We start from the raw sequence: 10401 nt of genomic DNA, 5'->3' as shown, positions 1-10401 counted from the left end.
GTTTCTGGGCTTGAGTAGAGAGATTCAGGCCTTGTGGCAAGTGCCTTACTAATGGAGCCTTCTTCTTGGCCCTCTCTGCCTTCTTCTAAATTCTAGAACTAGAAAACCACGGTAAAAGTGGAATTCAAGTTAAACTCGACAAACTCGCCAATACTGGAACACTGTGGCCCTCTTGATAAATTAGTGACTCTGCCTTCGAAGCAGGCAAGGACTGTTCAATAGGGGCTGGCACAAGAAAACTTGCAAAAGTAACCTTGCCTATTTAATGTGTCCAGAAATTGTGAGGAAAGTGTGTCAGTGACCACACCAAGCCTTGCGCCAATTACTGAAAACTAAGAATCTCCTTCTGAAGCCTCCTCGAAATGTGCACGGCAATACACCATACGCTGGACCTGGACAGACACAGGACAACATCGCCAATAACAGAGATGTACTGGCTCTGAAAAGCATGAGTGCCTACACATTGCTTCTTCACCTTTCTGTGCCTTTTGTAAGGTCTCCTAGTTGGCTAATCACTGACTAATATTTAACAGGGCCTTTCTGCAGTGCCAAGTGTTTCCCTGCTGGTCGAGCCTCTAGGCAAGGTGGCCTCCCTCATTTAAGAAGGCCTAGTATTCACTACAAGCCCTATGCTTCCCCTATCCCCGTCCTCCCGGCCTTCATTTCACTATGTAGCACAGGTTAGCTTTGAACACTTCAGCAATCCTCCTGCCTCAGCTTCCTTGTCCAGAGCTCCTCTATAAAAAGATCTAATTATAAGTTTTAGATATTGGAACAAAACATATATTACTTAAATTAATTTTAACTTTATACTTTTTATAATAAAAATCCTTATAAATACTTCCTGGATCATACAACTTTTATTAGTTACATATACATTGCATTTTTATTTATTTGTTGTGTGTGTGTGTGTGTTGCGTTGCACATATTTCAAGGCACATGAGTGGAAGTCAGAGGGCAGCTCTCTCCTTCCACCATTTAGGACAGCTTGGGCAAGTGCCTTTCCACACTAAGCTCTTTTGCTGGCCCTTGGATTCAATTTTTAAGCTTCTCATACTTTCGAATTCTTCCCTGGCGTATGTACCATGGAACTTACCTGAACCAAGACTCTTCCTGGCCAACAACAACAATGTGTTTAGGGCTGGAATGCTGCCAAGCAGGAAGTACTGGGGGGGTCTATGGTTCTCATATAAAACAATCTAGCCAGGGTTCAGAGGGACACTTAAACTTTGGCCCTCCAGGCTGATTTTGGAGCTAGGGTGAGCCAATGGATTGAAAAACAGATACAGAGAGGAACCAAGTGTAGATGGTGGCACAGGGACAGAACTGTGGGCAACAGAAAAGGTGAAAGGAAATCTCCTGTCCCCCAGTTGTCTCAGGGGAAAGGACACCCACCGAGGAGACCCACTTAGGGACTGCTCCAGTGCAACCAAGTGATGTCTACCACCTCTTCCTTCTCTCACCCACCTCTCACTACTCCCTCTCAAGGACAAAGCTACCAGACAAGTGATTTAGGCCAACAATTCATTTGGCTGGTGCCAGGAACACACGGGCCTTTCCCTGAAGATGATGAAACGGGCGTGCTGGCGCTAGGCGGTAATTCCGGTACTAGATTGTTGAGCCGAGAGAACACCAATTTGAGGCTATCGAGTATGATCCTCTCTCGAAACAAGCCAAGCAAAAACAAAGGGACAGTAGCTGGGAGGTTCCCCACTTGGAGTCCTTCGGTGTCAGGTCTGAAGAGATCAAAGCGAAGTACTATGCCTTCCCAAGGAAGAGAAAGGAAAAAAAAAAAAAAACACGGCACAGTCAACCCCCCCCCATACCTGACAACTAGGAGACGTTCAAACATGCTCCGAATTTCCCAACTTTACAGTTATTTCAGTAATGTTTGTGAAACATGGATTCCACGCCAAGCCTTGTAGACTTACTTCTAAGTTCTTCCACCAGGTAGGGAATGGAAAAACAGGCTTGCAAACAGAGTTCCAGTCCCCATCCCTCCTCAGTGCCCATCCCTGTCGGTGCCTGGTCTCTCAGTTCCCCACCCAGTTGATGTGACAGGCTCCTGGCCCAATCCCCTTCCTGGTTCCCAGGCCGCTGTGAACACCATCTGAGCCAATGGCTGAGGCCGCAGGGCGGAGGGGCTGGCAAGAGGGGAGGGAGCGCTGGCTTTAGAAGCACAGCTGCAGAGATTCCTGGGGCCAGAAGTTGTCTGAGCGCTTGGTCGGAAGCTGTAGGGCCAGATCAGCGACTCCGCGACTTTTACGTAAGTGCTTTGCAGCTCGGAGGGCTCGAGGGGAGCCGGTTTCCTGGGCGTGGGTAAGAGTGGGTCCTGGTGAGAGCATCTCCGGGAACCTCAGCTGGAACGTGCATTATACTAGGGGGCGGGGGTTGAGCAAAGGGGGAGATCGAAGAAAATTTCCTCTGGAGTCTGAGGCTCCGCTCCCGGGCGATCTTCGCTACCGGAATGGGTGGGAGCTCCAAAGGGTTCCTTATTACCACCCTCTGCCATCACTTTTTCTGCTCTTCGCTGCGACTGCTCTCTAGTTCCTCCTAACTTGTTGCCCACCACAGGCGGAAGGGCTTAAAAGCCAACCCTTACCCAGATTTCCTAAGGCAGCGACCACCCCTAAAGTGAAAATCCTAAGCCTAACTTCCCTCTGCCTTCCATTTCCAGCTACTGCCATTCCTCAATCCATCCCTCTCTCCCTCCCTCCCTCCCTCCCTCCTCAGCCACTGGGAAATCCCGGAGCTAGCAGCCTAGGTCGCTTCCCGCTAGTTCCAAATCGCCCACTCTAGGTGACCCGGCAGGTTCCTGAGGACCCCGAGGCTCCCAAAGGGGCGGGGGCGGGACGCGAAGCGGGTGTGGTGGCCCCCGACTAGGAACCTGGCCTCAGCGACCCACCTTCCGCCCGCTCCTCTCCCCAGCCCTTAAACGGAGCTTCGGGACCGCGCCGCGACTCCCTATGAGTAAGCAGTTTTTTGGTTTTTTTGTTTTTTGTTTTTTTTGTTTTTCTTTCGGTGGCTGGCAGAAGCTCTCCAGGCTAGCCAGGAGGTACCTTTTGGTTCTCTCCCCTAGCAGCGCCCTGGCGGTCAGCTTGAGTCCTGATGGCTCTGGTTGTGCAACTCTGAGCTAGCAAGCAGGGCTGCAGCACCCGGGACCGCTCTGGGATCCCTGGGAGGCTGAGCGGAGATGGTGGCTGAAGCCCCATTCCCAGACTCAGCTGCACTTGCCTGTGTTTACTTTTCTCCGCCTGCTTACTTTAGCGACCTAATGAGAGGCCTGAGGACGCAGACTACCCCTGCGGTCGCCAGTCCCAAAGTTGCTGCTGCTGCTCCACTAGGTCAAGTGTTGGCGGTTCTGAACCTCCGCCTGGCTCCAGGCCCTTGCTTGCTCCAGCTTTGCTGACAGTTTACATCCTGAAGACTGGCTTTTCACTGGAGCTGTATAACTGACTACACCAGTGGTGCAGGTCTAGCTTGGATTTAAACTGGGGCATCTAGTCGTATAGGACCAGACCGGAGGGATGCTCCTATCACCTTCCACACAGAGGGTAATGCAGACAGGGTGAGGGAGCTTGGGTGAATATGGTAGGTAGAAGATGTAGGTGAAGTCAGCATTTACTTCATTTCAACATCACAATGGGTTTGGGAGACTAAAGTTGAACCTGGAGATGCAGTTTACTGTGAATTGCAACTTAATTGTCGAGGTCCCACACATGCTAATTGGCATCACACATTTTAAGTCTCTGATGCCCCTAGGGTAATGGTCACATGACCTCTTTTGACTTTAAAACCAGAATGCAATGGCTGAGGCCCTTGTTCCCCAAACTACCAAGACAAAAGTGTGGAGGGAGTTGGTGGGAGGGGCGATGTGTGTCAGTTAGCTTCCACACTGACCTGGATTTGCATGAGGGGAGCAGAAAGTGAAGATCTGTTGCTGTGGTTTCAAGCAAGATTAAAAATTAAAAAGAATAATAAAAATAAAAGAGCTGCTTTCGAAACAAAGGCTTCAAATGTACTTATGTGGTAACATATATGTTTCCCAGAAATTCCATATGCCTTTTCTAAATTTTAAACCTTCTTTTAAAATCATCTTCTAAGAAAGCTAAAGTCATGTCCCATTTCATCCCTAAATTGCTAGTTTTGAAGACATATCCCACAAGATAGTATTAAAAAAAAATAAACCATCACTACCCTTTAATCTGACCTATACTATTCTCAATATTGGGCATCTACTTAAAGGTAGAGAACAACCCCTCGTGTAAAATTAACTATTAATTATTTGTTGTTTGGAATTTATTGGCTTAGAAACCACACGCAAACCTACTTGATACAAAATTTCCAAAATTGGTTGGGTTTTATGCTGTGTGGTGGTTTGATTAGCCTGAAAGGACTTTCCCATACTGTCCCACAGTGGAAGTTTCCCTATTTAGATTATATATTGTCACATATGAAAATAGTGTAGAACAGCCAAGTGTGGTGGTGGCAAGTGATTATAAGCTGAGCACTTGGGAGGCTGAGGCAGGGGCATCAGCTGTCCAAAGCCAAGAAGGACTACATGATGCCCTGTCTCAAGCAGTAAGTGTGTGTGAGTTAAGGAAACAGGGAAATGGAAGAAAAAGAAAAGGAAAGGGAAACACATAGAGGAGTCACCCACGTCAGGAATTTCAAAGTTTCACTTACTTGCAACACCAGGCTCGGTTTACACATATTAGTACTTAGAATAAAGTACTGCAGACCCTACAAAAGGGAAATGAGGGTTAGGGGTTGAGGACCCTTTAGAGATGGTTCACATAATAAAAACACTCTCGATCAGTCCTGACTACCTAAGTCCAACCCCCTGGACCTATTGGATAGCAGAGAACTAGCTCCTGCAGTTTGTCCTCTAACAATTACACAGCAATTCTTAGCACACTTTATGTTTGTATATATTCACACACACACACACACACACACACACACACACACACACACACACACACACACTATATTTTTTAAGTAACTGGGAATATTTAAAAGATTTTTGCTTTGCATCTTTTCTCCTAGACTTTGTATTTAAGTAACCTGAATACATCCTGCACTCCGTTTTCAGCTGTACATAAGATTCCGAGCCTGAAAACCACACTTATCTAAAAGCACAGGGTCCTGATGTGCAGGCTAGCCTGTTGCACAGATTAGCTAGCAGTTGATTGAAGCTGTACCTAAACTCCTAGAGATGAGCCCCCCTAGTGGAAGTAAGGTGACAATATGATTTTAGAGTGAATTTCTAATAAAAGTTTAACTTTTAAAAGAGAAAAAAATACACTGTTTATGCAGTTCAGCACTGTGTACCCGAGTAGACACTAATAACCATTGTTACTTTCCTAGCTTTAAAAGATGTTTAGATAGATATATAAAATGATACTAGCTGGGTGAAGATCAACACCATCTATATGATTGTTGTTATTCTGTCAAGCCAAAATTATTTCAAAATGAAAATGTTTTAAAGCCAGTTCTGGTAAATTACATCTCTCATTCCAGCATTAAGTGGCAGATTCGGGGGAATCAGGGATTCTAGGACACCTTCAACTAGCTTGCTTCAGTGAGAGCCTGGGTCAATAAGGCAAGAAGAAAAATGGATTAAATTGTTTCTTTCTTTCTTTCTCTCTTTCTTTCTCTCTCTCTTTCTTTCTCTCTTTCTTTCTCTCTCTCTCTCTTTCTTTCTTTCTTTCTTAATTATGCTCATGGTTTTCTTTTTTAATCATTATTTAATTTTTTTTCATACAAAATAGTTTGGTCATATTCCCCCCCCCCAGCCCTCCCAGATCCTATTCATCAAACTTTGTTTTCTCTCTCTCTCAAAAGAAAATGAAAATCAAAGAAACAGAAAACAATTCAGACAAACCACCCCAGTACGAAATCATTTCTAAGAGGTGGACACGCCTGACGATCTGGGCTGCAAACTGGCTAAGTCATATAAAAACAGACTCCTGAGCCTGAGAACCTGAATTTGATTCCTGTAGCACATAATGGCTGTTGAGAACAGACTCCTAACAGTTGTCCTCTGACCCCAACACATGACATGGCAAGATGTCCTGCCCAATAAATAGAATTACCACTACTTTCTGGTCCATAGCACTTCTTGAAATGCCCATACACTTAAAACAACTCTCATTGCTAGCCTACAATCTAGAGGTTTTATGTAATTAACCCAGAATTGGAAGACTGTAAATCTTGCATTCCTGGACTTACTCTGTAGCCCAGGCTGGCCTCAAACTCAAAGAGATCCATCTGCCTCTGCCTTCAGAGTGCTGAGATTAAAGACATGTCCTATCATGCCCGGCCTGTAACTCTAATTCTTAATTTCTACCCTTAGACCTAGCCATTTGGGATGCAAGCTAAATTATGTTTTGCTTCTGTTATGCTTCTGTTATGTCTTTTAGACACTGAAGCCTAAAATGTCTAGTCTCTTTGGTGATCTTTAGAGTCTAATTGCTAAAAATGTGACTAGGTTTGTGACATTTGGAGTAGGATTAGTAATATTTTGATGGGGATAAGTCTCTTCTACAAACAAAAAAGTTTATACCCATATTAAACTTGATGACGACTATTATGGCAGAATATTACTACTCAGAACACTATTAGAAACCCAGTGAATTTCTTCTCCTAGGCAAGTAGTACGCTTGTTGTCATAAGGAGGGGGGAGGGGGCAGCTTGGCCATGGTGCTTGAACACTCAAGTGATGCCCTTGGACAAAGGAAGAAAGTTCATTTCTAACTCCGTGTTCTGTTTAAGGTGTGGTTCCTATTTGGCTTTTCACATTTCTTGATATCATATTCTTAGCATATATTACAATGGCAGAGATCTGTATTTGTATTCAGTCTAGTATACTCTGGGTGGGAACTATATAAAGCAAGACATTTGTTGTAACTGATTCTAAAAGTAACTGGTATGAAATCAGATTTGAAAATGAACATCTATCAATGTATGGCAGCTTGAATATCTGTGTTTTTGAATTATTTTGTACTTGTTAGTATGGCAGGTTATTTTTTTATGGAAAATGATCTAAAGGGGACAGACAGATTTGTAAAAAGTAAGCATAGGATTAGAAGTTTCGAAGCTGGGTCCATTTCGAGTCTATGTACTTATTCTAGGGAGTGGTATGCCTTATAATGTAAGCTTAATGTGACAGAGGATTCCAAAGCCTTTCGGATGCATTGTTGTGACTGTTTTCAATTTGGAGTCCTTTGTTTAAAGTTGTGGCAACTATCTAATGCTTACGTAACAAGCCCCACCCCATGTGCATCTGTGTCTGTGTGTACCTTATGGAGATGGACATAAAGTCTCTTTCTCAATGACCTGCCACTTTTTTTTTTAAGACAGAGACACTAACTGAAACTGGAGCTTGTCCATTTAGCTAGACTGGCCGGCCGGTGAGCCCTAGGGATCCCCCTGTCTACACCTCCTCAGGGTTGTCTGTCAGTTCAGGCACATGCTACCTCATCTGGCTTTTGTACTTATATGCTGAGAAATCTGAAAACAGGCCCTCATGCCTGCATAGCAAGCAGAACCTTCTTTCCAGATCTTAAATGCCATTCTTAAGAGCCAATCTCATAATACATGGGCCAATTTATTTTAATTACAGAGGGGAGGCTGTTTCAAAAGATTCACAGCTAAATTCAGTAGTATTGAACGTTGCCATATTCTTACCACTTGTAATGCGAGCCAGGATTGTACCGGGGATGAAGAAACGTTCTATTTAATAGAAAATGCTGAGAGAGAAGAGGAGTGTGGTATCAAGGGCCTGTAATCTCAACATATCAGATGCCAGTGCATACAGTGAGTTCTAGACTAACCTTAGTTATGGGATCTTGTCTCAAAAAACCCAAAACAACAAAATATGGAGGGGCAAGTATATTGGATATAGCCTCAGAGGAACTGCCACTGAGCCAGAATTTCATCTTGAGAAACTCACATAAAATTGTTATATTGGTAAATAACATTTAGTCCATCTATATGTACTAGACACTAAGCATTTTCTCGGTTTTGAAAAGTGGAGTAGCTCAATGATTTTAGTTGGCTGGAATTCCTTTTTGAATATAGCTGTAGTCTGGCTGTTCTCACTTATGTTTATTTATTATTGTTTTTTTAATGTATATGGGTATTTTGCCTGCATGTATGTCTGTGTACCGCTTGTGGTACCTAGTGCCCATGGAAGCCAGAAGAGGATGCCAAATACCCCAAATCTGGAGTTAAAGAAAGTTTTGAGTTGCAGTTTGGGTGCTGGGAATCAAACCCAGGTCCTCTCGAGGCCCACCAGTTCTCTCACCCACTTGAGCCATCTCTCCAGGACCTGTTCTCAGTTGTATTATCATTTAACTTAGTTTTATAGTTGCAGGGCTAGAGGTGAATATCAGTGTCTCCCTCATGCCAGGCAATTAATTCTCTAATGATCAATATGCTGGGCCCACATGTTACTTTTTTCTTTGAGTCAGAGTTCTGCTTATGACACCCAGACTAGCCTTAAACTCACTTTGTAGACCGAGCCGGCCTTTGCTTTGAATTTGTAATCCTCCTGCTTCAACCTCTCGAGGAGCCTGGATTATAGACTTGCATCCACCAGGCCTGGCTACAGACCGATTTTTATAATATGAAAAAGTTAAATTTTCATAAAGCTTAGAAATTGATTGATGATAAATGTAGTGTTGCTGATTCTATTGGGTCTGGACTCTCTGCTCTTTCATTTCTCCACTGTCTGGGTAGATAGGCCCTTTTCAGTAAATCACCAGTGTACTCCTAGCTGGAGTTTGCTTGATGTTTAAGGCATCTGTTTTTAATCTAGGCATTTCACAGGCATGCTGAAAGGATAAGTGAGCTATGCGAAAGCTTGGCTCTTCAGCAGACAGGTGCTATATACATCCAGCATACTGTAGCTGTATTTTATAACTCTGCTAGGGTCTTAACAGGCCTTTTCAGATGACTGGGGTATAGTTCAATGGCAGAGCATTTGCTTTGCTTGCATGAGGTTCTGGGTTCAATCCCAATAATCTCACACACACACACAGAGGGGGGGAGGCAGTTATTGTATTTTCTTACTTCAAATATTATTCAGCATAGTATGTTAATGTCATCAATTGATTTCTTTTCCTTGTTATTAAATAATAAGTTTAGTTTTCCTTATTGGTTGTCAATACAAAGTCTGTTCTCTTCAATTTTCTTTTTCTTTTAAGTTGTTCATTAGTATACACACATTTGGGTTTCACTGTGTTTTTTTTTAACAGTTTCTTATGGTTTATTTTCATATACCTCCCTTCTCCCCTTTTCCCCCTTAGAGCCTTCCCCACCCTGCTGCCTGCTTTCAGCACATGTATGCCAGAGTGCTTCCTCTTCCTCCACACCTCTCGCCACACTAATGGTCTCAGTTCTAGTTTCAAAGCCCGTGCCCACACTCACTTTTGCCTGTTTACATCATATAAACATTATATGCTAGGATGCACATATGAGAGGATGGGAATTTTGTCTGAATCTCAGCCTCCTCACTTAAAATAATGCTTTCCAGGTTCATCCATTTTCCTGCAAATTTCAGTTTTCTTTAGGGCTGAATAAAATTACCCACTGTGTTTGTATTACATTTTCTTTATCCATTTATCTGCTGATAGATATCTAAGCTGATTCCGTTTCCTTGCTATTATGAATAGAGAGCAGAAATAAAAATAGATATGTAAGTATCTCTGTGGTAGCATACAGAGTCCTTATGGTATATGCCAGAATTGGTAGCTGAGTCATCTGGTAGTTCTGATTTAATATAATTTCTATATTTATTTATTCTGTATGTGCATGTGTCATGGTGTACACGAAGGTCAAAGGACAACTTGCAGAAGGAATTCTTCTATCATGTGGGTCTCAGGAATTGAATTCATTCATCTGGCATGATGGTATATGTCTTTACCTGCTGAGCCATCTTGCCAGCCCAGTTAAATGGCTAGTTTGTAAGAGTGGGCGATTTTTACTATGAAAAATCATTTTTCATTTTTAAGTTGCACCCTCTTACTTCTACCATCTGTGATTTAAAATAGTCACCAGGAAAGGCATTTTGTGTAATACTGTAACTTGTGCATTGAAAATAGAAGTTTGATTATCTTAAGTTATTTTACACACATTGAAAAATGAATGCATAAACACATTATGATTTTATGTAAACATAGAAAGTCCTTACGTTGTATAAAATGCAATATGTTCTCAGCCAGTGTCTCTGTCTGTAGCTGAGTTCATGTTCTACACTCTCCTTGCCAGGGCTACACAGAGAAACCCTGTCTTGACACGCCCCCCCCCAAAAAAAGAAAGAGAGAAAGAGAGAGAGGGAGAGGGAGAGGGAAAGGGAGAGGGAGAGAGTTAGTTCTGTATAAAGACGAAGGAAGT

The 10401-nt window shown here is 43.1% G+C and overlaps 1 protein-coding gene across 2 annotated transcripts in view; it reads left to right on the top strand.

Moving 5' to 3' along the window:
• Nucleotides 1-2132: 2132 nt before the first annotated feature.
• Nucleotides 2133-10401, top strand: part of Pls3 (plastin 3) — an 87141-nt gene continuing 78872 nt past the window's right edge. Inside the window, exon 1 of one of the 2 annotated variants that reach the window (XM_021187554.1) lies at nt 2133-2266. The gene's annotated coding sequence lies outside the window, so the exon portion shown is untranslated. The remainder of the gene's footprint in view (nt 2267-10401) is intronic. The other variant, XM_021187557.2, reaches the window with a different exon arrangement.

Source organism: Mus pahari, chromosome X, assembly GCF_900095145.1.
Source record: "Mus pahari chromosome X, PAHARI_EIJ_v1.1, whole genome shotgun sequence".
NCBI classification, from domain to species: domain Eukaryota; kingdom Metazoa; phylum Chordata; class Mammalia; order Rodentia; family Muridae; genus Mus; species Mus pahari.
Note: the sequence above shows the minus strand (reverse complement) of the source record. Positions and strands in the feature narration are given on the sequence as shown.